We start from the raw sequence: 27,116 nt of genomic DNA on the forward strand, positions 1-27,116 counted from the left end.
GTGGGATTGTGCGGTGTAATTTTAGTTCCAGATCACAGTTTAGATGCTAACCAAAATTTGCCCTTTTCTTTCTAAAGGGACTGATGGGACGTGGGTGTTGCTCCCCAAGCTCACATTTATTGCCCAGGCATCATTGCCCTTGAGAAGGTGGTGCTGTTTTCTTGACCCACTGCAGTCCCCAGATACGAGGCAGCGAATTCTAGGATTTTGAACCAGCGAAGGTGAAGGAATGGTAAAATATTTCCAAATCAAGAGTAAGTTTTACTCATAATGCAAAGACTGCATATTTTTCTTTTGGAGTGCAACTGGAATGGAAGTTGGACATTGCTGTGTGGAGGAAATATAAGGATAGTTTTGCAATGTGCAAATTTAATGGCATCTTTTGAAAGTTGTACACATCTCTGATTCTTTTGGGATGAGGGAGATTGTTACATTACTGAGATGACTGTTTCAAGCCAAAGAACAACTGCTTGACAGCAGCTTTCTGCTTGGTCCCATGTGTAATGCAGCCAGGGAGATATCGGAAGCCTGACCAAGGGAATAGCTCCCTCTCCCTTTGCTGTGTGCGACATCCCGAGCCCTGAAAAGAGAAAGTTTCTCCCTCATCGTCGAGAGAGTTTCAAAAGCCTGCAGGAAAGAAATGGTTCCCTTCCTTTTTCACTGTGAGTGGAAAAGACAATCAAGAAATTTGTGAAGGAAGAATTCTATGACTGAAAAAGACTGAGGTCCATTGAAGAGAAAAGCCTATCAACATCACATTAAAGAATCAAATTCCTGTGAGAGACAATTCTGCTCACCTTTGATGGGTGCAGACTTTGATGTATAGAATTTGTTTCCCTGTCTATATTTCTCTCCTTCTCTACTCTATTTGTGTCAAAGTGTCTGTCTTTGTCTGCCATTCCTTCCCATTCCCCCACACACAAACATTCACAAAGAGGGATGCAACGTAACCCACATTGCAGGAAATGGGAAATCTATTTTTCTTTTGTCACTTCGAAAACATGAAGTTGGTTTACAATAAATGGTTATTTTTCCTGTAAGGACAAACCCTGGTGTGAATTCATTTTAACCTGAATCAGAGTCAGTTCGACAAATTGGGCATCTTGGTGATTTAATTGGGTATTTACACATTTGTGATGGTTTGTGGAACCCTGGGGCTCACTTATCCATACAGTCCCTGACTGAGACTGAGCGACAGTAAACAAATGATGTGAGCGCAGCAATGAAGCCCGGTGATGTTTCTTTTATGTTTATTAGAAATACAAAGGAGAAGCAAATGGGTATTTTCCATTTGTACAAATGATGTCACTGGAGGAGTCATGAGGCTTGACTATTCGTGCTCATTGCCCCATCGCAGTCATAATATTCAATTATACAATTCACACTGTGCAAGGAAAAGCAAAATGCTTCGTACAGTTGAACAAAAGTAGCAGAACATGGAGATAAGCACCAGTTCAGGCAGTATTAACTGGAAAACAGGACACGGAGTAGGCTATGTCTGTCTTTTTTAAAAACTCACACTTGAACATTCAGAGTTAACTTGGCAGCCCTGAATTCTGCACTGTGAATGGCAGATACAACCACCTGTCATTTGTGGCAAGGTTCACACAACACATTGGGCGACAAAGCAGAATTGATCAGAGTGACTGATGACGGTATATCACTCCCCGAGGAGCTCAATGCATTCTCTGCTCATTTTGGACAGAAAGCCAGTGAAATGATGTCTCAAGCTCCAACAGCCTCAGGTGCACCTGCACCTACAGTCCCTGCTGCAAATGGCAGATCGACCTTCCTCAGGGTGAACCCAGGGTAAGTGACTTGTCCGAATGGAGTTCCCGGCTGTGCATCCCAATCCTGCACGGACCAGCTGGTGGGAATATTCGCAAACATCTTTAACCTCTCTTTGCCATGGCTTGAAGTCCCCACCTGCTTCAAGAAGACCACCATCATCCCGGTGCCAAAGGAAAATCATGCAACATGCCTCAATGACTCCTGCCTGGTGACTTTGGCTTCATAAATATGAAGGGCTTTGGGAGGTTAGTCATTGGTTCTCATCGACTCCAGCCTCCCAGAATGCTTTGATCCTTTGCAATTCTCCTACCTGCATCAGGTCCACAGCAGACACCATCTCCCTGGCCCTACACACTTCGCTGGAACATCTGGATAACAAGGATACCTACTTCAGGCTCCTACTTATTGACTACCACATGATAGTTTCAAACAAACTCCAAAATCTGAGACCTAGGACCTCACCTTCTGACCCATAGACCACAATCAGTAGGATAAGCAACGACAACCCCTCCAAGATAATCCGCAACTCTGGTGCCCCACAGGGTGGCGTACTCAGCCCCCAATTGGACTCCTTGTAGTTTCATGACTGTGTGGCCAAATTCTGCCCCAACTCCATTTACAAGTTTGCTGACGACACTACCATTCTAGGTCCGATCTCAAACATCAAGAGACTGAGTACAGGAAAGAAATTGCTTGCTTAGTGGCATGGTGTAAAGACAACAATCTCTCCATCAACATCAGCAAAACAAAGGAGCTGGCCATTGACTTCAGGAAGCAGAGTGGAGGGCACATCCCTCTCTGCATCAATGGGACTGAGGTGGAGGTGACTGAGAGCATGAAGTTCCAGGGAGCTGGATGGTCACCATGTACCTGTGGCAGTCAAGGAAGTACAGCAATGCCTCAAATTCCTCAGGGGGCTCAGGAAATTTGACATTTCCACAGTGACTCTGACCAATATTTACAGATGCACCACAGAAATTGGAGGGGATTTTAACTTTCCAAATATAGACTGGGACTGCCATAGTGTTAAGGGTTTGGATGGAGAGGAATTTGTTAAGTGTGTACAAGAAACCTTGCTGATTCAGTCTGTCACTGTACAGACAGGAGGAGGAAAACGTGACCTACTCTTGGGAAATGAGACAGGGCAAGAAACTGAGGTGTCAGTGGGAGAGCACTTTGGGGCTAGTGAGCTGAATTCTATCAGTTTTAGAATAGTTATGGAAAAGGATAGAGTGGATTGAAAAGTTTAAGATCGAAATTGGAGGAGAGCCAACTTTGACAGTAGTAGACAAGAACTTCCAAAAGTTGATTCGGGGCAGATATTTGCAGGTAATGGGATGGCTGGAAAATGGGAACCCTTCAGGAATGAGATCATGAGAATCCACAGACAATATGTTCCTGTTCGGGGGAAGGGTAAGACTTGCTGACAAAACAACACCACTACCGGGTTTCTAACCATCAGCCTTTAGATGCCGTGTTTCAATTTCAGGAGCTCTCTGTGCACCTGCACTTCCTTTTAAATCTGCAAGCCATTAATAGCGAAGTAAGTCCAACTTAGTGATGTCAGTGGTCGTCCAACTTTATCCACACAGTCCTCCAGCCTTGAAATTAGGTATGAGTCTGATTCAGTCACAGCAGTGATCTTCTGATAATCCAGGCAGAATCGTTGAGGACCATCAGGTTTGGGGACCAACATGATCAGTGAACTCCACTTGCTTTGACTTAGCTCAATGATGTCTTCTTTAGAGCTTCACTTCCACTTCCTTCTGTCCCTGTGCTGCTTTGAGAGGATTAAGCCTTTAGGGGTCTTGTCTTATTAGAACAGAATTCCATACGTCAACCTCTTGTACCGTGATGTTCATCCTCCCCATTCTACTTCTATGTCCATCCTCATTGTACTGAAAAAACAATTCAATTCAGTTCTGTGTTCCAGGTCGGATCGCTCGCTTCCCTATCCCATTCTTTAAGGAATTCCTCATTCCTCAATTTATTCCGAGGCACATCAAAGTCGGAATTATCTGACAGTAACTGATACCTGTTTCTCCACTTCCCTTTCCCTGTCACAGTGAGGTTTCAGCATGTTCACATGAAACACTCAATATTTTGCACACCCCCCACCCCCGTCCCCTTTACCAGGTAATTCACCTGACAACATCTACTCAATCTGATAGGGACCATCACACTTTGCTTTGGAGGGATCTCCTACAACTGGGAACAGCACCCATACTTCATTCCCATGGGAAAACATACTCGTTTTAGATTTCTTATCTGCTTCTTGCTTCGTTAGATGCTGTGTCACCTTCAAATGTTGCCTCGCTAATTCACCTCCTCTGTTTAATCTCTCTCTGACCTCAGAAACCAACCTTCAGATCTCTTAGTTCAGACCGATTAACTGTTCCTTAATGTTAGACATTGCCTCTCCCTCCTGTTCCCTTATACTGACAGGAACCAGCTCCAGGCTCTGTGCAGCTGATCAGAGACACTGGAGAAAGGTTTCACCTTTTCACTGCACAATCCCCAGCGGCTCCCCGTTCGACTCCTTGGATTTGATTGGGATCTTTCAGCGGGAATAAAATCCACCCGATCCCACTGGGAATGAGCCCTTCCTGAAATTAAAGAGGGTTTCAGACTCACCTCTTACTTTCCCACAATCTGATCGAACATTTTCCACCTTTTCTCGGACAAATGTGTAAAAAATAGAGACGTTCATAACGACAGCCCCTCCCTGAAAATATTTATTTTCGTTTTCACTGAATTTGCTCTTTGGCTTTTGTTCCCTCCTTCGAACAAATGTGTCACTGCGGGGAAGTTTGTCTTTAAAGTATAATCCTCAGAAAATTACTGTCAACAAAATTAATGATCACCTCAAGGCATCGTTAATTGATAAAGTATAGATAGAACATAGAACAGTACAGCACAGTACAGGCCCTTCAGCCCACGATGTTGAGCTGAACTTTTAACCGAATCCTAAGGTCTTTCTAACCTCCCCCCCCTACCTTTTACTATCATCCATATGCCTATCTAATAGTCGCTTAAATGTCCCAAATGAGGCCGACTCCATGACCCTCTCCGGCAATGCATTCCACACCCCAACCACTCTCTGAGTAAAGAACCCACCCCTGACGTCTCCCCTATCTCTATCTCCACTCACATTAAAACTATGCCCCCCGACTCCGTAATTGCTGCCTCCACCCCAGGAAAAAGTCTCTGGCTCTCCACTCTATCTATATCTCTGATCATTTTGTACACTTCTATTAAGTCACCTCTCATCCTTCATCACTCGAAAGAGAAAAGCCCTAGCTCTCTCAACCTTTCCTCGTAAGACCTTCCTTCCATTCCAGGCAACATCCTGCTAAATCTCCTCTGCACCTTTTCCAACGCTTCCACATCTTTCCTGTAATGAGGCGACCAGAACTGGACACAATACTCCAGATGTGGCTGAACCAGGGATTTGTGTAACTGGAGCATAACTTCACGGCTCTTGAACTCAGTCCTCTATTAACGAAAGCTAACACAGCATGTGCCTTCTTAACAACTCTATCCACCTGGGTGGAGGCTTTCAGCAAACTGTGGACATGAACCCCAAGATTCCTCTGGTCCTCCACATTGGTACCACAAGTAATTTTAAAAATCCAGCTAATATACAGTATTTAAAGAATAAAATTTTAATTTATCACGTCGCCAAGCTTTCCCTTTGTCATTTCATGACATCGAACCACACTCACAAACTCATTTACTCAATCGCTAACATATACACTGTACACTCCCACAGACTCGTCAGGATGAGCTAGGTGGATTGGCCATGCCAAATTGCCCATAGTGTTTGGGGGTGTGTGGGTTATAGGGGGATGGGTCTGGATGGGATGCTCCAAGGGGCAGTGTGAACTTGTTGGGCAGAAGGGACTGTTTCCACACTGTAGGGAATCTAATCTAATCTAATTGTACAGGTCCTGGGCAATGTGGGGAGGAATCGTGGTGACCCGTGTCAGGATAGTTCCTGGTGCAATCCCAAGGGGAATTGTCCCAGGATGGACTGGGAGGCAGATCAGTTGCCCACTTCAAGGAAGCAATCAATTAACGTTTAATCAATTAAATCTAGATGGGACTATTTTACCAGCAACTGAAATTAGGGTTCAAGTCCATGGCTCCCTGAAAGTGGCCACTCGAGTAGATAGGGTGGGAAAGAGGTCTATGGCATGCTTGCCTTTATTGGACGGGGAATTCGGTTCAAAAGTCAGGATATCATGTTGCAGCTTCATAAGACTTTGGTGATGCAACACTTTGAGTTTTGCATTCAATTCTGGTTGCCACATTACAGGAAGGATGTGGAGGCTCTGGGGAGGGTGCAGAAGAGGTTTATCAGGATGCTGCCTGGATTGGAGGGCCTGAACTGTGCAGGGAGGCTGGTAAAACTCGGGTTGTTTTCTCTGGAGCAGCAGAGGCTGAGGGGAGATAGATATTTGTAAAATTGAGAAGTGTAGATGGGACTGACAGTCCAAATCTTTCTCACAGAGTTGAAATGTCTAAAACAAGGGGGCAAGGTGAGACGGTAAAAGTTCAAACGGGATGTAAGGAACATGATTTTTACGCAGAGAGTGATAGGAGTCTAGAGGTGATGGTGCTGACAGACACAATTAGGGATTTTAAGCACATGAATATGCAATGTGTGAAAGGATATAGACCAAGGGCAGGCAGAAGGGATTTGTTTAATTTCGCGTCTAGTTCAGCACAAGGGTCTAGGCCCGAAACATCAGCTTTTGTGCTCCTAAGATGCTGCTTGGCCTGTCATGTTCATCCAGTTCCATACTATGTTACCTCGGATTCTCCAGCATCTGCAGTTCCCATTATCTCAGCACAACATCATGGTGTGTTCCTGTGCTGGACACTTCTATGTTCGATTAACCCTGTGAACTCCATCTCACTGGCGGCCCCTTCCAGATGAGAATGACTCTCTTTCACTCTCAGGGTGAGTCTGTAGGTGCCTGTGTGAATACATCTCACTGTGGGGCCAGAATTATTTTCCAGGCGACGCTTTGAATTCCAGCCTTTGGCTGCGCTGGGATCTGTATTGGGGCAGAGTTTGGGAACCACTTGTTCCCCCACAGCATTGAACCTCAATCACTGAACCTGCACGAGAAATTCAACAGGTCAAAACACTCTGTGTGAAGGGGCGTCTCCCTCTTGGTTCTAAATCTCTTGTCTTTAATCTTAACAGCATTTAGATTCCTCAGCCATTGGAAACACTCCGCTAAAATAAAAACCGAAAGAGCTGCAGATGCTGTAAATCAGGAACAAAAACAAAACAAAACAAAGTCGCTGGAAAAGCTCAGCAGGTCTGGCATCATCTGTGAATGAAAAAAACAGAATTAACGTTTCAAGTCCGGTGGCCCTTGCTCAGCTGCCAGACCTGCTGAGCTTTTCCAGCCACTTTAGTTGTTGTCATTGTAAACTACTATCCCGCCACAAACTGCATTGAAACACGAGTAACATGAGAAAGTCAGTAAATGCTGCAAAGATACAATGGGATTGACACTGAGCCACCATTCTAATGAGGAATGTATCTTTGATTTCCTGGCCTCCAGACCTGTCATTCAACTGGTTTCCACTTTATCCTTGGGGATGGATATCACTGGCAAGAGATTTGATGTCAGCCTGACTTGGTCCTTCTTGAAACATTGAGAAAGGTTTGGCAGAACTGAGCAGATGTCAAACTTCTTCCTTGAACAAAAACAAAGTTGCTGGATAAAAAGGAGGAGAAAAGAGACTAAAGTTTCGGACCGGAAACGTTAACTCTGTTTTCTCCTCCACAGATGCTGCCAGACCTGCTGAGCTTTTCCAGCAACTTTGTTTTTGTTCCTGATTTACAGCATCCGCAGGTCTTTTTGTTTCTATTTTTCTTATTGAAGGCCGTGTTTTCTTTCATTTGTTTTTCTGACCACAAGAGGTCCCCTTGCAACGTTTTTTCCCTGCTCCAGCCAAGTTTGGTTTCTCCCTATGTCTGGAGCAGAGGGGACATGAACCCAGGCCTCCTAGCTCAGAGGAATTGGTGCAACCAACCCAGCACAACAGCCCATCATTCCGGCTTTATTCTGTTTTGTTGTGAATCCCAAACACCCGAGTTCAGAGATATATATATTTATAGAGAGAGAGAGAATGAGGACAGATATATATTTATAGAGAGAGAGAATGAGGACAGATATATATTTATAGTGAGAGACAGAATGAGGACCTATATATATTTATAGTGAGAGAGAGAATGAGGACATATATATATTTATGGTAAGAGAGAGAATGAGGACAGATATATATTTATAGTGAGAGAGAATGAGGACAGATATATACTTATAGTGCGAGAGAGAATGAGGACAGATATATATTTATAGTGAGAGAGAGAATGAGGACAGATATATATTTATAGTGAGAGAGAATGAGGGCAGATATATACTTATAGTGCGAGAGAGAATGAGGACAGATATATATTTATAGTGAGAGAGAGAATGAGGACCTATATATATTTATAGTGACACAGAGAATGAGGACAGATATATATATATATTTATAGTGAGAGAGAGAATGAGGACGGATATATATTTATAGTGAGAGAGAGAATGAGGACCTATATATATTTATAGTGACACAGAGAATGAGGACAGATATATATATATTTATAGTGAGAGAGAGAATGAGGACAGATATATATTTATGGTGAGAGAGAGAATGAGGACCTATGTATATTTATAGTGAGAGAGAGAATGAGGACAGATATATATTTATAGTGAGACAGAGAATGAGGACAGATATATATTTATGGTGAGTGAGAGAATGAGGACATGTATATATTTATAGCGAGCGAGAGAATGAGGACAGATATATATTTATAGTGAGAGAGAACGAGGACATGTATATATTTATAGTGAGACAGAGAATGAGGACATATATATATTTATGGTGAGTGAGAGAATGAGGACAGATATATATTTATAGTGAGACAGAGAATGAGGACATATATATTTATAGTGAGAGAGAGAATGAGGACAGATATATATTTATGGTGAGAGAGAGAATGAGGACATATATATATTTATAGTGAGAGAGAGAATGAGGACAGATATATATTTATGGTGAGAGAGAGAATGAGGACAGATATATATTAATAGTGAGAGAGAGAATGAGGACTAATATATATTATAGTGAGAGAGAGAATGAGGACTAATATATATTTATAGTGAGAGAGAGAATGAGGACTAATATATATTTATAGTGAGAGAGAGAATGAGGACAGATATATATTTATAGTGAGAGAGAGAATGAGGACATATATATATTTATAGTGAGAGAGAGAATGAGGACATATATATATTTATGGTGGGAGAGAGAATGAGGACATATATATATTTATAGTGAGAGAGAGAATGAGGACAGATATATATTTATGGTGAGACAGAGAATGAGGACACCGCTGTGAACACAGTTTATTTCTCCACCACCAGGAAAACGCGTGCTGCCAACTGAATGTTTACAAACAAATCCTGTTAAGGGGATTGCAAACATTAAAAAGTGATGGGGTGATATGGAGAGAGGGAAGATCCCGTTTTCAAACGAATCTGTGACGACTGACCACCCGCCTCAACTTTCCAGTTCAACTTCCCGCTCCTGTTCGTGAATAAATGGTGCAATACCACCGCCCGCTGGCGTTCACTGGTACTGCATTAGATAATTTCCAACTGATTATTCTTTTCCATGGTACAGCACCGCCACCAGCTGGCAGGATACGGGACTGTAACCATATAGAGATAATGGGAACTGCAGATGCTGGAGAATCCAAGATACTAAAATGTGAGGCTGGATGAACACAGCAGGCCAAGCAGCATCTCAGGAGCACAAAAGCTGACGTTTCGGGCCTAGACCCTTCATCAGAGAAGGGGATGGGGTGAGGGTTCTGGAATAATGGTATCAATGTGGACTTCACCAGTTTCAAAATCTCCCCTTCCCCCACCGCATCCCTAAACCAGCCCAGTTCGTCCCCTCCCCCCACTGCACCACACAACCAGCCCAGCTCTTCCCCTCCACCCACTGCATCCCAAAACCAGTCCAACCTGTCTCTGCCTCCCTAACCTGTTCTTTCTCTCACCCATCCCTTCCTCCCACCCCAAGCCGCACCTCCATCTCCTACCTACTAACCTCATCCCACCTCCTTGACCTGTCCGTCTTCCCTGGACTGACCTATCCCCTCCCTACCTCCCCACCTATACTCTCCTCTCCACCTATCTTCTTTTCTCTCCATCTTCGGTCCGCCTCCCCCTCTTTCCCTATTTATTCCAGAACCCTCACCCTATCCCCCTCTCTGATGAAGGGTCTAGGCCCGAAACATCAGCTTTTGTGCTCCTGAGATGCTGCTGGGCCTGCTGTGTTCATCCAGCCTCACATTTTATTATCTTGGAATTCTCCAGCATCTGCAGTTCCCATTATCTCAAATAAAGGAAGGAGAGCTTTCCCCCAATGGGGTTTGTGATTTTTTTTTCAGTTTCAATCTGTAGAGCAACCTTTTTAAAAATTACATAAAATGAAGGCAAAGGTGAACAGATTGTTTTGAAATGGAGTTCATAGAGAAGCCTACAAATGGAGATCTCTGAAGAAAGTTGTTTTTAGCTGGAGATTGAATTCTGAATGTTGGATTAGTTGAGGAGTCGTTCTTTTCATTTGTTCAGCTAAGTGCTTGATTTCTTTTTAATGTTGATATGTTTAATTTTCTTTCTAATTTAGGATGTTTTAGGGGCAGCACAGTGGCACTGTTGCCTCACAGAGCCAGGGACCTGGCTTTGATTCCACCCTCGGGCGACTGTCTGTGTAGAGTTTGCACATTCTCCCTGTGTCTGTGTGGGTTTGCTCCGGTTTCCTCCCACAGTCCAAAGATGTGCCGTCTAGGTGGATTGGTCATGCTAAATTGCCTGTGGTGTTCAGGGAAGTATAGAGTAAGTGGGTTAAAGGGGGATGAGTCTGGGTGGGATGCTCCAAGGCTTGGTGTGGACTTGTTGGGCCAAAGGGCCTGTTACCAAACTGAAGGGATTCTATGATTTTTTTCTCTATTAACTCTCTGGGGAAGGAAAGGTGGTTAATTTGTATATATAAGGGTCCAATGAGAGTTTTTTGGGCTTAGTGTCACTGAGGGCATACAAGAGACACAGAGTGTGATGATGAGCAGATTTAGCAAGGTGATGACACTGATGGATCAGTCAGATAGATGGGTGACTGTCAGGAAAGGTAAGAACTTAGTTCAGAGTCTCCTGTAGCTGTTCCTCTCTCAAACAGATATTCTGTTTTGGGTTCTGTTGAAGGAGGGAGACTCTCAGAAGAAAATAGAATTGGTAGTAAGATCTCGGGCACTAAGAATGAATTTTATGTTGAGTGGTGTTTGCCAAAATTTAGAAGTATAATTGTTGTAGGAGGCTCTCCTTGTCCGGTGAGATGGATTGACCATGCTAAATTGCCAGTAGGATCCAGGGTTGTGTAGGCTGCGTGGATTAGACATGGGAAATGCAGCATTACAGGGTGAGGGAAGGGTGGTGGGCTTGGGTGGGATGCTCTTCAGGGGGCTGGGGTGGTCTTGATGGGCCGAATGGCGTGCTTTCACACCGTAGGGAATCTGTGATTCTCCTGTCGGGCGCAGATTCTGTGGCAGTGAGTGTAAATTTAGGATACTCAGCTACTTTGCTGGTGACAGCATTAATGATGTCTCAAAACGTTTGAAGCATATTGTGGAAGGGGAGAGTGAGAATCTGGAAGTTGTTGGACACATCAGTAGGAATGTTATAATTAGGGAAAGGATTAAGGCTTTGAAGAGTGAATACAAAAGGTTAGATAGAATGTTAAAAAAACAAAACATCAAAAGTAAATAATAGAACATGGAACATTACAGCACAGTACAGGCCCTTCGGCCCTCGATGTTGTGCCGACCTGTCATACCGATCTCAAGCCCATCTAACCTACACTATTCCATGTACGTCCATATGCTTGTCCAATGACGACTTAAATGTACCTAAAGTTGGCGAATCTACTACTGTTGCAGGCAAAGCGTTCCATTCCCTTACTACTCTCTGAGTAAAGAAACTACCTCTGACATCTGTCCTATATCTTTCACCCCTCAATTTAAAGCTATGCCCCCTCGTGCTCGCCGTCACCATCCCAGGAAAAAGGCTCTCCCTATCCACCCTATCTAACCCTCTGATTATTTTATACGTTTCAATTAAGTCACCTCTCAACCTTCTTCTCTCTAATGAAAACAGCCTCAAGTCCCTCAGCCTTTCCTCGTAAGACCTTCTCTCCAGACCAGGCAACATCCCAGTAAATCTCCTCTGCACCCTTTCCAAAGCTTCCACATCCTTCTCATAATGCGGTAACTAGAACTGTACGCAATACTCCAAGTGCGGCCGCACCAGAGTTTTGTACAGCTTCACCGTAACCTCTTGGTTCCGGAACTCGATCCCTCTATTAATAAAAGCTAAAACACTGTATGTGAGGCTGGATGAACACAGCAGGCCAAGCAGCATCTCAGGAGCACAAAAGCTGACGTTTCGGGCCTAGACCCTTCATCAGAGAGGGGGATGGGGTGAGGGTTCTGGAATAAATAGGGAGAGAGGGGGAGGCGGACCGAAGATGGAGAGAAAAGAAGATAGGTGGAGAGAGTATCTATCTGGACTCCATTGTCTCCCCTTTGGTCCAGGAACTCCCTACCTACGTCCGTGACACCACCCACGCCCTCCACCTCCTCCAGGACTTCCAATTCCCTGGCCCCCAACACCTCATCTTCACCATGGACGTCCAGTCCCTATACACCTGCATTCCGCATGCAGATGGCCTCAAGGCCCTCCGCTTCTTCCTGTCCCGTAGGCCCGACCAGTCCCCCTCCACCGACACCCTCATCCGCCTAGCCGAACTCGTCCTCACCCTCAACAACTTCTCTTTTGACTCCTCCTACTTCCTACAGACTAAGGGGGTGGCCATGGGCACCCGCATGGGCCCCAGCTATGCCTGCCTCTTTGTAGGTTACGTGGAACAGTCCCTCTTCCGCACCTACACAGGCCCCAAACCCCACCTCTTCCTCTGGTACATTGATGACTGTATCGGCGCCGCCTCTTGCTCCCCAGAGGAGCTCGAACAGTTCATCCACTTCACCAACACCTTCCACCCCAACCTTCAGTTCACCTGGGCCATCTCCAGCACATCCCTCACCTTCCTGGACCTCTCAGTCTCCATCTCAGGCAACCAGCTTGTAACTGATGTCCATTTCAAGCCCACCGACTCCCACAGCTACCCAGAATACACCTCCTCCCACCCACCCTTCTGCAAAAATTCCATCCCCTATTCCCAATTCCTCCACCTCCGCCGCATCTGCTCCCACGATAAGACAATCCACTCCCGCACATCCCAGATGTCCAAGTTCTTCCAGGACTGCAACTTTCCCCCAACAGTGATCGAGAACGCCCTCGACCGCGTCTCCCGTATTTCCCGCAACATGTCCCTCACACCCCGCCCCCGCCACAACCGCCCAAAGAGGATCCCCCTCATTCTCACACACCACAGCCACAACCTCCGGATACAACGCATCATCCTCCGACACTTCCGCCATCTACAATCCGACCCCACCACCCAAGACATTTTTCCATCCCCACCCCTGTCTGCATTCCGGAGAGACCACTCTCTCCGTGACTCCCTTGTTCGCTCCACACTGCCCTCCAACCCCACCACACCCGGCACCTTCCCCTGCAACCGCAGGAAATGCTACACTTGCCCCCACAACTTCCCCCTCACCCCCATCCCAGGCCCCAAGATGACATTCCACATTAAGCAGAGGTTCACCCGCACATCTGCCAACGTGGTATACTGCATCCACTGTACCCGGTGTGGCTTCCTCTACATTGGGGAAACCAAGCGGAGGCTTGGAGATCGCTTTGCAGAACACGTCCGCTCAGTTCGCAACAAACTACTGCACCTCCCAGTCGCAAACCATTTCCACTCCCCCTCCCATTCTTTAGATGACATGTCCATCATGGGCCTCCTGCAGTGCCATCATGATGCCACCCGAAGGTTGCAGGAACAGCAACTCATATTCCGCCTGGGAACCCTGCAGCCTAATGGTATCAATGTGGACTTCACCAATTTCAAAATCTCCCCTTCCCCAACTGCATCCCAAAACCAGCCCAGTTCGTCCCCTCCCCCCACTGCACCACACAACCAGCCCAGCTCTTCCCCTCCACCCACTGCATCCCAAAACCAGTCGAACCTGTCTCTGCCTCCCTAACCTGTTCTTCCTCTCACCCATCCCTTCCTCCCACCCCAAGCCGCACCCCCATCTACCTACTAACCTCATCCCACCTCCTTGACCTGTCCGTCTTCCCTGGACTGACCTATCCCCTCCTACCTCCCCACCAATACTCTCTCCACCTATCTTCTTTTCTCTCCATCTTCAGTCCGCCTCCCCCTCTCTCCCTATTTATTTCCAGAACCCTCACCCCATCCCCCTCTCTGATGAAGGGTCTAGGCCCGAAATGTCAGCTTTTGTGCTCCTGAGATGCTGCTTGGCCTGCTGTGTTCATCCAGCCTCATGTTTTGTTGTCTTGGATTCTCCAGCATCTGCAGTTCCCATTATCTCTAAAACACTGTATGCCTTCTTAACAGCCCTGTCAACCTGGGTGGCAACTTTCAAGGATCTGTGTACATGGACACCGAGATCTCTCTGTTCATCTACACTACTAAGAATCTTACCATTAGCCCAGTACTTTTCCTTCCGGTTACTCCTACCAAAGTGCACCACCTCACATAATAATCTCTGGTTTACTTCCAGCATCAAAGTCTAATGTGGGAAAGAACAAAACAACAGGGGAAATAAATCAATGGCCGAAGAGGTACAGTGATGTCCAGGGATTGGGGTTCTTGCATCATTCGGATCTCTTCTGGGACAGAAAAAAACCTGCTCAAAAAGAGATGGGTTTCACGGCTCTCTATTGCCGCCAAGTGGTCGGGGTCGGCATTGCAGGAAACAACCGTGCACTTCCGATTTCAGCCAGGAGGTGTCAGGCCTTTTCCACGCAAAAATCGAACTCTGATGTTAAAAATGTTCTTATTCATCTACTTTAGCCAACATCAATTAAAAACAACATTGGAAAAGTATATTTAACTAAACAGTGAACAAGGCAGTGATATTGCCTCTGACGTAGGATATGAAATGATCTGAAGAAGGGACTTTGAACCCGAAACGTTAACTTTGTGCCTCTCTCTCACCCCAGAGGCTCCTCGACCTGCTGAGTCTCTCCAACACTTTCTGTTTTTGTTGTGAATGAAGTTGTGTCTCGTTAAACGGCGAAACAAATTCAGGTCCTGGAACAAGGAAATATGTTGCTGCAGTATCACTAGAAACCATTGGGGGGTGCTGCAGCACCACTTCTGAAATCGGTCGCCTCTCATCCCCGCAATACCATTTCCAGCCTCGTGGTGGTGGTATTGCACCGCCTAATACTAACTTTCACTTTATATCCCCAGGACTGGCAGCTCGATATTCCAGGGTTATGGATTTCAGGGGAGTTTGGGAAGGGTTGGGTGATGGAAAAAGAGGAAGCCGTGTCTCAATATCAATCAAGGATGTCAGCAAGAATGGATAATGTCTCGGAAACTTCTCCCAATGACACAGAAATGGAGCAATCACTTTGCTGGGGGTGTGCCATGTTCAGGACACACTCCCCCTAAGAATTGTGGAAAGATAGAAAGACAGATGTATTGGCAAATTTCAGAGAAGTGTAAAAATGATAAGGTGATCGTTTTAAGGGATTTCAACAAACCCAGTACTCCCTGGGATAGTCAAAGTGTGAAAGGCTTCGAGGGAGCAGAATTCTTAAAATATGCCCAGGAAGGATTTGTCAGGCTGGATTGTAGAAAGTCCTGTAAGAGAGTCGGGGGTGAGCCGGATCTCAGTTGAGGGAAATGTTGGAAGTGTAAATATGGGAAGGATTCAGTGATAGTGACCACAATTTAACGATATTTTATTGGGTCATGGAAATGAACAGACAGTCCAGAGATAAAAGTTTAGAATTAGGGAGAGAGTTGACTATAATATGAGAAGACAGGATCTAGGAAAGAAAAACAGAGTGGGAGCAGCTACATCTAGCCTTTATTGGTCAGTGCAGTGAGTGTAGGAGTTGGGAGGTCACATCGCAGCTGTACAGGATATTGGTGAGGCCACTTTTAGAATACTGCGTTCAATTCTGGTCGGTCTGCTTCAGGAAGGATGTTGTTAAAGTTGAAAGGGTTGAGAAAGATTTAGAAGGATGTGGCCGGGATTGCAGGGTTTGAGCTACAGGGAGAGATTGATCAGGCTGGGGCCTATTTCCCCGGAGGGTGGGGGGGTCCAAAACTGGCCAGCACAGGTTTACGGTGCGAGGGGAAAGACTGAAAAGGGATCTGAGCAACAACATTTTCACACAGAGCGTGGTGTGTAGGACATTGGTGTAAGGAGTCTACAGACCTCCAAGCAGTCACCACTCTGTGGGTAAGTTTGAAATCAATAAATAATAGGAACATATAAAAAGGAGAGTAATAATTCTGGGTAAGTTTAATCTTAATTGTGATTGGCGGTTAATCAGTTGGAAAGGGTGGGGATAGTTTCAGAGAGCAGTATGTTCCTGGAGCCAACCAGGGAGCCGGCTATCATGGATCGGATGATAATTCTGGGTCATTCAGATAATAATGGTCTGGGAGAAAGGCAAGAGATTGGGACTGGGTCATGGGCCCAAAACTACCTGAAGATTTCTGTCACAGTATTATAAATTTCTCTCTGAGCAGCTCCGTGATGGTGGACTCTGTGCCCCTGGGACACACACTGACACAAACCCTGACTGCTCCCCGAGCTTCAGTGCATCCCTCAGCCCATAGACCTGGACGTTGGACTGTGCCGGTCTGCAGCACTTGCTCAAGGTCAGCTCCTTGCCCTGGAGGATACAGTGGGTTTTGTCGCAGTTTGTCCCAAGCAGCTCCGTGCTGCAGGACTCTGTGCTCTCCGATCTGTTCCCCCAAATGCACACTGAGACAAACATCGGCGTTGCCTGGAGGGCGATCAGCTCAGTGATGGTCTTCTGGAACAAGGAGGTGACCCTGACTGAGCTGCAGACTGGCACATTCCAAGGTCCAGGACCGTGTGCTGAGGGACGTGCTAAAGCTCAGGGCAGCTGCCATCAAGGCACTGGGTGGAAAGACCACTGTCAGAGGTCTGTCTGCAGAAGGTAAATGGGAATCATTTACTGGGCTCTCCCAGTGTCTGAAATATATGTAAATGTTAGGATTGTACGTATAAGAGAGGACTTTGGTTTATTTGATGGAATCAAAGTCCAATGTTTTGTGTCTTTACTTGATATGCAACTGTACAGAACCGAACTGCATTTGTGACAATGTACATACAGAGATTTCTTTATGAAAATAAAATATATTTTTGAAATAAAACTCCTTGCACTGGAAGTCCAACATGTTTCGAGCAGGTCAAAGAGCTGAAAAAATGTCACTGGATTCAAAATCTTAACTGATTTTTATCTCCGATTTCCAGCATCCCCAGGATTTACCTCAGCTCCCTCTGGTTCTCTGTACACAGATGCTGCCTGTCCTGTTAGGGATTTGCAGCATTTTCTGTTTCTGGTGCGGACACTTTCCACCTTTTCTCCAGAACATGTTTAAACAGTAAACACATTCCCAACAACAGCTCATCCCTGAAAATTCTGCATTCAATTTTCAGTAAATTTACAGGTTGATCAATGATCCTCAGACTCTTTCTTTCAACACAGTTCAGGACCACCAGCATCCAGTGGGACATGATACTGTGGCCCAATATTACTCAGTGACAAACATATCCAACAAATGGTGTTACACAGTCAAATTCCGGGGGTTGCCGGTTACTCAGAAATAAAGTGAAATCCTGGGGATGCTGGAAATCCTGGGAGAGAGTGGATCTTGTGTAACTCCCTTCCCCAATGACACAGGCAGCTTAATAGAGCGCTATGTAAATGCAGCTCTGTCACCCTGTCAGTGTTGGATTTCTCCCTCAGGATTTTCATGTTCTGGGTGCAGAGTGAGAAATGGAAAAACAGAGAAATCCCAGATCCAGACTGGGAAAGAGGTGAAGGGATGGAGGGTGGGACTGAAGCTGGGGGTAAATGAAGGAATGAGAGACACAATACATTTATTTATTTTTAATTTTTATCCTGACATTTACATTTCTGTCTGATTTATTTACACTTTGGTTGTGATTTTCAAAAATACAATCTTGAAATTGAATGACACATTGAGAACACCCTCACCCCTAACCCAGTCCCTCACCCTGAGGTCAGGTCCATCTGACATTTCTATTTATATTGAAGTTATTTACAGTCTGATTGTACAAAGTATAAATTGTAAATTTTAATGAACATTTTATACCAATCTGTTCTCAAAGTATGTTTCTGACCCCTGACCCCAGGGTCGGGTCACTGTGAAGTCAGGGAGACCCTGAGGTCCCACCCCTTCAGGTGCAGATTCTCAGAAATGGGTTCAAATCCCAACTATCAAAGTAAGGATAAAGTTTCCCAGTGAATTTATTCCCAGTGAAAGTGTGGAGATGGGACATGGTGTCTGCGTTATAGAATGAAATGGTCCCAGACTCATAACTGAGATAAATTCCCACTTTCCTCGGGACCTGACTGACAGGAAGAGGAATTCGAGGGAAGTTTATATAAAACTGATCCTCATCTCGCGCAATGGTCCAGAATCCATTCTCTGGGATCAGACTGACCCAGCCCTTCGTCTGCACAGACTCTGAGGCTACTCCCAGTCTCCAGACCCGATTCCCCAGCACTTCCATCTCCCAGTAATGTCTCCTCGATGTGAATCCCTCCAATCCCAGGACACAGGTACAGGGCCAGTCTGTAAACCTCTTCCTGGTGTCAGGGAGATCCTTCCAGGTCCCGGTCCATCTCAAACCCTTCAGATCCTCAGACACCTCGAGCTGGGGATGTGCCGTTTCCACATTCAGGGTCACAGAGACTGGGAGAGAAAATACAGAGAATTAGGGACACTCTGTGGGTATGTGTCAGTGTCTGTGTGTGTGTGACTGTGTGTGGGTATGTGTGTATAGGAGGGAGGGGGATGGTGGGAATGTTCACGTTGGGGGGATATGTGTGTGCATGCGTGTGCATGTCTGTGTGTGTATGTGTGGGGAGGGAGGGGGTTGGTAGGAATGTTTGAGTTGGGGGGAAATGTGTGTGTGTCTGTTGGGGAGAGGGTGAGGATGTCAGGGGCTTGGGTGTTATTTGAGGATCAAGGATTGTGAGGGGACTCACTGAAGGTCCTGAGGAGGGGATGTTGTCTTATGGGGGCATCAGGTGGAGTGTGAGGGGTAATGCAGCGGGCAATGGGGAGGGCACTCATGGGGTGTAAGGGAATGGGATTCACTGGGGGATTGGGAAGTTGTCATGGGCTCGGGCAGGACTTAGCAAGTCACGTGTGGGATTGGGGCAAGTGAAGGGGGAGCAGGTTTGCTGTGGGATTGGTGTCCAGGCTGAGGGAGAGCAGAGGGGTTCATGGGAAGACTGGGATTGGAGTCTCCCTGGGATTGGAGTGATCTTGTTTCGTATCTGAAGTGTGGGAGGGATCTTGTGGGGGAAACTGGGAAGGGGGTAATCTCTCGTATTGGTGAAGGGGAGGGCAGGACAGGGGACTGGCTGAGGGGAGATGGACAGAGTCAATAAGGCATCAGGACAGTGAGAGAACAAACTGGGGTTGAGGGTGGTGCAGGGATCCATTGGGAAATTGAGGGGGCAGTGAGGAATGTGACTGGGATGAGGGGGTTCAGGACAGGGGAGGGGGAGAGTTGTGCAGTTTGATTGCCATGTTTCCAACACTAAATCATGTCACTGGTCTGGATTTTCTGAGGAGTTACACTCACACTCAGATTAACACTCTGTCCCCTTTACTTACCTGAAGATCAAGCTGTGCATTTCTGACAGGAGATTCGGATCAGGTCCCCTTCAGGAAACTGGGGATACCAACCATGTGCAGGCAGATGGGATTAATTTAGAATGGCACCATGGTCAGCAATAGATATGGAGGGCCGAAGGGCCCGTTCCTGTGCTGGTCTGTTCCATATTCTGTTCTCTAAATGTGAAGCCAGATTTCAAATCTGATAAGTCCCTTGTAAGTGCAGGAGAATCGGGGGAAGGTAAATTGTGCTCCCTTTCTCACAGCAGTCAGTTTCTGTATTCTGTGATATAAAGGTCCAGGATCACAGACAATTACTTTAACAGCTCGTGTGAACGGGTAAATCCCTGAGGTAAATGTAATATTTGGGGAAAGTCAAAATGCTACTCATGCTGGTAATCTCAAACAAACATAGAGAAAACTGGAGAAACTCAGCAGCTCTGGCAGTGCGTGGAGAGAGAGAAACAGAGTTCATGTTTCAAGTCTGGTATCATTCTCAACAGAGGAGCATCAGAATTAGGAGCAGACGTAGGCAGTGCTACCTATTTAACAAGGTCATAGCTGATCTTATCCTGGTCTCACCTCCACTTTCCTTACCTGCTTCCCATCGCCCTTTAACCTGCTTTTCCTCAGAAACATATCTATTTCTTTTGTCAGTCTGTTGATTGATTCTGCCTCCACTGTACTCTGGGGCAGTGAGTTCCACAGATTCACATATAGTTTCTCCTCCCCCGACTCTATATCTGTGACCTCTTGTTCGAGACTGTCCCACAAGTGGAATTGTCTGTTCAATATCTACTTTATCAACTCCCTTTAATATTTTATATCCCTCAATCAGATACCCCCCACCCATTCTTCCGAATTCCAGTGAGTACGATCCCAGTTATTCAACTGCTTGCTGTTGGTTAGCCCTTTCATCCCTGGAATTAATCTGAATTGGAAAAATTGATCAGTTTCATTTCCAATTTCTACCCTGCTCTCACCTTCATCTGATCCATCTCTGATTTCTCCAATCCCTTCCTCGACATCTCTGTTACCATTTCTGGGGACAGACTGGCCACCAATATCCACTAACAACCCACCGACTCCCACAGTTACCTGGTCTGTACATCCTAAAAGCCTGCTTCCTGTAAGGACTCCATCCCATTTTCCCAGTTTTTCTGCTTCCATCACAACGGTCTGAAAATGCTACCTTCCTCAGGGAGGCCTCAGAAACATCCATCTTCTTCCGCAGCCGAGGATTCCCCATTACTATATTCAACAGGGCCATCTCCCACATTTCTACCCTCCCCCCTACTTTTCGCTCCCACAAAGCGATGGGTTCCCTCAGGTCCTGACTTACCAAATGTAGTAGCAGGATTAAAAATATCTGCAAACCAGCTCATTAAGGATTAAGTGCACGTGACAATGAGCAATTGAAATAAAGTGGAACATATGTGGGAAACAGGCTTAATTGTCACATCCAAATGACTGTCAGCTGCTATTTCTGCTTCATCCAATGATTTGCCAGAACCCAACATATTCGCCTCCCCTCCCCTGTCAGCCTTCCACAGGGACCGTTCCCTCCAGGACACTCTCATGCACTCCTTTTCCACTCCCAATACCTCCTCACACCTCCATTGTGCCTTCCCCTGCAATCACAGAAAGGGTGGCATAAACCTGTTTAAATAAAAACCAAAAGAACTGTGAATGCTGTCAGTGATAATGGGAACTGCAGATGCTGGAGAATCCAAGATAATGAAATGTGTGGCTGGATGAACACAGCAGGCCAAACAGCATCTCAGGAGCACAAAAGCTGACGTTTCGGGCCTAGACCCTTCATCAGAGAGGGGGATGGGGTCAGGGTTCTGGAAATAAATAGGGAGAGAGGGGGAGGCGGACTGAAGATGGAGAGAAAAGAAGATAGGTGGAGAGGAGAGTATAGGTGGGGAGGTAGGGAGGGGATAGGTCAGTCCAGGGAAGACGGACAGGTCAAGGAGGTGGGATGAGGTTAGTAGGTAGGAGATAGAGGTGCGGCTTGGGGTGGGAGGAAGGGGTGGGTGAAAGGAAGAACAGGTTAGGGAGGCAGAGACAGGTGTGACTGGTTTTGGGATGCAGTGGGTGGAGGGGAAGAGCTGGGCTGGTTGTGTGGTGCAGTGGGGGGAGGGGACGAACTGGGCTGGTTTTGGGATGCGGTGGGGGAAGGGGAGATTTTGAAGCTGGTAAAGTCCACATTGATACCATTGGGCTGCAGGGTTTCCAAGCGGAATATGAGTTGCTGTTCCTGCAACCTTCGGGTGGCATCATTGTGGCACTGCAGGAGGCCCATGATGGACATGTCATCTAAAGAATGGGAGGGGGTGTGGAAATGGTTTGCGACTGGGAGGTGCAGTTGTTTATTGCGAACCGAGTGGAGGTGTTCTGCAAAGTGGTCCCCAAGCCTCCGCTTGTTTCCCCAATGTAGAGGAAGCCACACCGGGTACAGTGGATGCAGTATACCACATTGGCAGATGTGCAGGTGAACCTCTGCTTAATGTGGAAAGTCATCTTAGGGCCTGGGATAGGGGTGAGGGAGGAGGTGTGGGGGCAAGTGTAGCATTTCCTGCGGTTGCAGGGGAAGGTGCCGGGTGTGGTGGGGTTGGAGGGCAGTGTGGAGCGAACAAGGGAGTCATGGAGAGAGTGGTCTCTCCGGAAAGCAGACAAGGGTGGGGATGGAAAAATGTCTTGGGTGGTGGGGTCGGATTGTAGATGGCGGAAGTGTCGGAGGATGATGCGTTGTATCCGGAGGTTGGTGGGGTGGTGTGTGATGAATGCTGTCAATCAGGAACAAAAACAAAGTTGCTTGGAAAAGTAAACAAGCCTGTCTATCTTCTCCCTCCTCACTATCCAGGGCCCCAGGTACACTTCCCAGGTGAAGCAGTGATTCACCTGCACTTCACTCAATCTCGTCTAATGTGTTCGCTGCTCACACTGTGATCTCCTGTGCAATGGGGAGACAAAACACAGACTGGGGGGCTGCTTTGCAGAACACCTATATTCTGTCGGTAAAAAATGATCCTGAGCTTCCAGTTGTCTGCCACTTCAACATACCATCCTGTTCCCACACCAATATTTCTGTCTCAGGCCTGTGCAGAATTCCAACGACCCTCAGCAGAAGCTCAGAGAACAGCATCTCAATTTCCACTTGGGGACGTGCAGCCTCCAGGACTCAACATCGAGTGCAATGACTTTCAAGCCTGGTTCCAGCTTTACCTACCCCACACCCTGTTATGCCATGGGATGCTGTTAGCACAGTTACCCATTCTCACCTACTCCTCAGCCTATTATCACATTATATGGGTTACATTCATTTCAGCTCTCACACTTCCTTATACTCTTCACTCTTACTGTCACTTCTTCACCTTTTCTTCTGTACCGGCTTGCTATCCATAATCTCCTTGTTGACGCACCCCTTTCACCTCGCTCCATCTCTCGGCTCCATCTCCACCTATTCACTCCCCTCTCGCCATCCCTCTGCTAGCCCAGCCTCATCTTTAGCAGAAATCCCAGATTTTCCAACAGTTCTGATAGAGAACCACAGGACTTGACACATTAATTCTGCTTTTTGCCCACGGATGCTGTCAAACCTACTGAATGTCTCCAGCAATTTCTCTTTGTTTTAAATCGCCAGCATCTGCAATTCTCTGTTTTACGTCAGTTTATGAAGTTATTGAATTCAATGTTGAAGTCTCGAGGCTGCATAGTGCCTGAGCAGAAAATGAGGCGTTCTTTCTCGAGCGTGTTTTTGTGCCTAGAGGCCCAGGACAGAAATGCTCCATTAAGAGCAAGGTGTGTTTTAAAATGGTCATAACTGAGATGTTGTGGTCATTCCTACAGTCAGGATGGAGATATTCCTCAAACCAGTCACTCAGTCTCTGTTTGATCTTATCAATGAAAGGGGGACATCAGCACTTTCTTCTATCTCTCCTGGATCATGCCTGCACCTTTGAACATCAGGCTGTTGTTTCTAAGATTGTCACAGACTTCATCTCCTCTGGAAATCTAACCCCTCGCTCCCCCACAGCTTCCCAAATCATTGTGCCTCAAACCCACACAGCTCCCTTCTACCTCCTCCCCAAAATCCACAAACAGGCCTGCACTGGCAGACCCATCATTGCAGCCTGATCCTGCCCCATGGAACTTATCTCTTCCTTCCCTTGGCTCTATTTCTCCATCTTTGTTAAATCTCTTCCCACTTACATTCATGATTGGTCTGTCACTTTTACATGGCTCACATCCTGCTGAGTATCCTGCTCCTTCTCTTCCCGCCTCCATACCCTTCGAGCCTGCAGTTCTAAGAATTATACTGAAATCCTTCTTGAAAACAGTAACTTGTTTTGGCTTCAGCCATTTTCTGTGGCAGAGAATTCCACAGGCTCACCACTCAGAGTGAAGTGGAGGGTGGACTGGGGCGGACAGCATCAGAATCACATGACACCAGATGAAGTCCCTTGACAAAGGGGCAGTGCTCAAAAAGCTTGTGATTTCAAATGAACCTGTTGGGCTATAACTTGGTTATGTGACTTCTGACCATGTCCACTCAGAGTGAAGACAGTCTCCACATCTCAGCGCTAAATGGCCTCCCCCATATCTTTAGATCCTTCGTACGTCCTTTTTTCTGTCTCACAACCCCCTTATCTTTTGCACTGGGTGTCTATTCCATCTGTCCTCTGTCTCATCCTCTGTCTCTCAAAAGCATAAAAATGAATCCATGTTCCATCATCATTCAGTTCTGAAGAAGTGTCAATGGACTTGAAACATTAATTCTGTTTCTCTCCCCATAGATGCTGCCAGACCTGCTGAGTTTCTCCAGCGTTGCCTGAGGGGGTAAGATTTGGGTGCTGTGAGGGGAGGGTGCCAGCTGAATCGGGTGATGGAGCCAGTTAAGTCGGGTTTTGCTGCGCAAGGTAGTGGGGACCAGGAAAGTGATGGAGTGTTTGCAGTAGGTTGTGGTGGGCAGGACAGATCGAGTCCAGAATGAGCAGAGAATGAGGGGGATGGGGAGGGTGGGGGGGGTGGTGGGAGGTCAGGTCCAGGGCTGGGGCAATCAGATCACAGCGATACAGGGTGATGTCATGTCAGGGTCTGGGAGAGGTGGGAGATCAGGTTAGTAGATGCTCAGGAGATCGACCAGGTCCAAAGTTTTCCTGAGTAGCTAGTTGCTTAATTATGGTGCAACTCACCAAGTTCCCTGATTCAAACGGATATTTTCGGACGGATCCACGGGTAAATGAATTGCTGACCGGAAAATTCAATATCCCAGGCAATTCACTTGGAGTATGTTATAATGGGCTTTCTGCAGAGTCCTCTGAGAAAAAGAGCGGGAAATGACAGCACCAACACAGGAAATGATATCACCAACCCAAGGAAACCTAAACACATAAATAGAAAGTGGAACATAACACCAGTGCTTCACCGGAGGCTCACTGATGATGTTACCTAGAATGGTGACGAAACATCTGAAAACGAACCTTCCAGCTCAGCGAGCAAACTCACATCCAGAACTTCAACCTGAGCTACAAATCTTCATGTCAGGGTCTGGGAGAGGTGTAGATGAGCGAGAATTAAGTTGAGGGAGATCAGGTTAGTAGATGCTCAGGAGATCGAACAGGTCCAAAAATTTCCTGAGTAGCCAGTTGCTTAATTATGGTGGAACCCACCAAGTTCCCTGATTTAAACAGATATTTTCGGAGGGATCCAGGGGTAAATGAATTGCTGGCTGGAAAATTCAACATCCCAGGCAATTCACTTGGAGTATGTTATAATGGGAATTCTGCAGAATCCTCATGTCAAGCTCCCATCTACACTGGAATAATGCCTGCACGACAAATGGAAAACCTGGGTCTACATTTCAGAAACACTCCCTCGCCTGGCAAACACTTGGGAATATTCCGCGATCCTGAAATGGGAGAAATCCAAGGGTTTCTTTACATTTCTACACAGTGACCAACTCTCCTGACAGTTTGGTCCCGAAGAGATTCTCCACCTGAGATCCCAGAGTGAGTTCCTGCTGGTGTTTGACCTCTGATTGTATTTTACACTGACCTCACTGACTGTAACCCATGGTTTTCACTGTGACTGCAGTGTGACTGTACTGAAATGGAGTCACTGACACTGACCCAGTGAAATTGACAAACATGCAATAAAATCTAACAGTGATTCAGAGGAAGCTGACACTCAGTTGCAGAACATCAAAAGGAAAAGTTTCCATTCAGACTGTCCTCTTTCACATTTGCCCATTTGATCCCCTGCCCTTGAACTGAACTGTGTGAACAGCACCAGATCACGCAGAGCTGGGATCCTCCTGCAATTCTCCAGGGTGCAGCTCAGTGCTGACATGGACTGTCCAATGAACAATTTAGACAACTTTTATTATTGGCTGCAACTAATACATTCCCCTCTGTGAAATACTGCTCCCTCCCGCCACATCCCTCACTCAGCAAACCTGCAATGACTGTATGTGGGACATTTACTGAACTGGGGAACTATCAAGCAGTCAAGGGTCTGATTCTACAGAACCGATCAGCACTGTCCCTCTGAGCACTTCAACCCACACAATAACCAGAAACAACAATGACCCCAAATAACATGAGGTGGTAAGACAGAACCCTCTGCCCCACTCCCACTCAGCTCATTGTCAGAAACCAAGGCCAACATGTCTTAGCTTCTTGACCTCACCATGTCCTGAAGCCTGAATGTATCAGTGAACTCAGTCCACAAACACTGTGCAAATAAAACATTCCTGCAGTACCATGGAATTATAAATGTGAATATATGGTTAAATACACATGGATTCATGAAATCTATTTAGAAATGCACGATATGAAGACAAAATATCGACATATTGGTAACTTCTACGTTCATATGAAATAAAATTTTTCAGCAGAAATGGAAAGCCAAGTTAAATACCTCATTTCAAATAAAAGATTTCCAATGAGAAGTGTTCTTCAATATCTATCGTCAGTTCAGGTTAGTTTTATTGAATTGTATGTTAGTTCTGTACTTACCACGATTTATTGCCAGTTTGTTGAAACCTGTGTGGAACAAGAATATTGAAAATCACTTTTTTTAGACAGTCGCAGTTGGCGATGATCCTACTATTTCCCTTTAGTCTCATCTCATATAAAAACAGGAACTATGGACGAAATTCAGCACGTTTGGCATCGTTTGTGTCGAAAGGGGCAAAGCACACCATTCGAGTTTGATATTGCCATTCTATGGAACACACACATTCTGTAGAAGAGTCATCATGAATGTGACATTCATTTTGTTTTTCACTCTCTCCACAGACTTTTCCAGACCTGCTGAGTTCCTCCAGC

At 46.1% G+C, this 27,116-nt stretch overlaps 1 pseudogene; it reads right to left on the reverse strand.

Annotated features, from left to right (window-relative positions):
* Positions 1–18,328: 18,328 nt before the first annotated feature.
* Positions 18,329–27,116, reverse strand: part of LOC132206245 (butyrophilin subfamily 1 member A1-like) — a 34,697-nt pseudogene continuing 25,909 nt past the window's right edge.

Source organism: Stegostoma tigrinum, chromosome 34 (genome assembly GCF_030684315.1).
Source record: "Stegostoma tigrinum isolate sSteTig4 chromosome 34, sSteTig4.hap1, whole genome shotgun sequence".
Classification (NCBI taxonomy): Eukaryota; Metazoa; Chordata; class Chondrichthyes; order Orectolobiformes; family Stegostomatidae; genus Stegostoma; species Stegostoma tigrinum.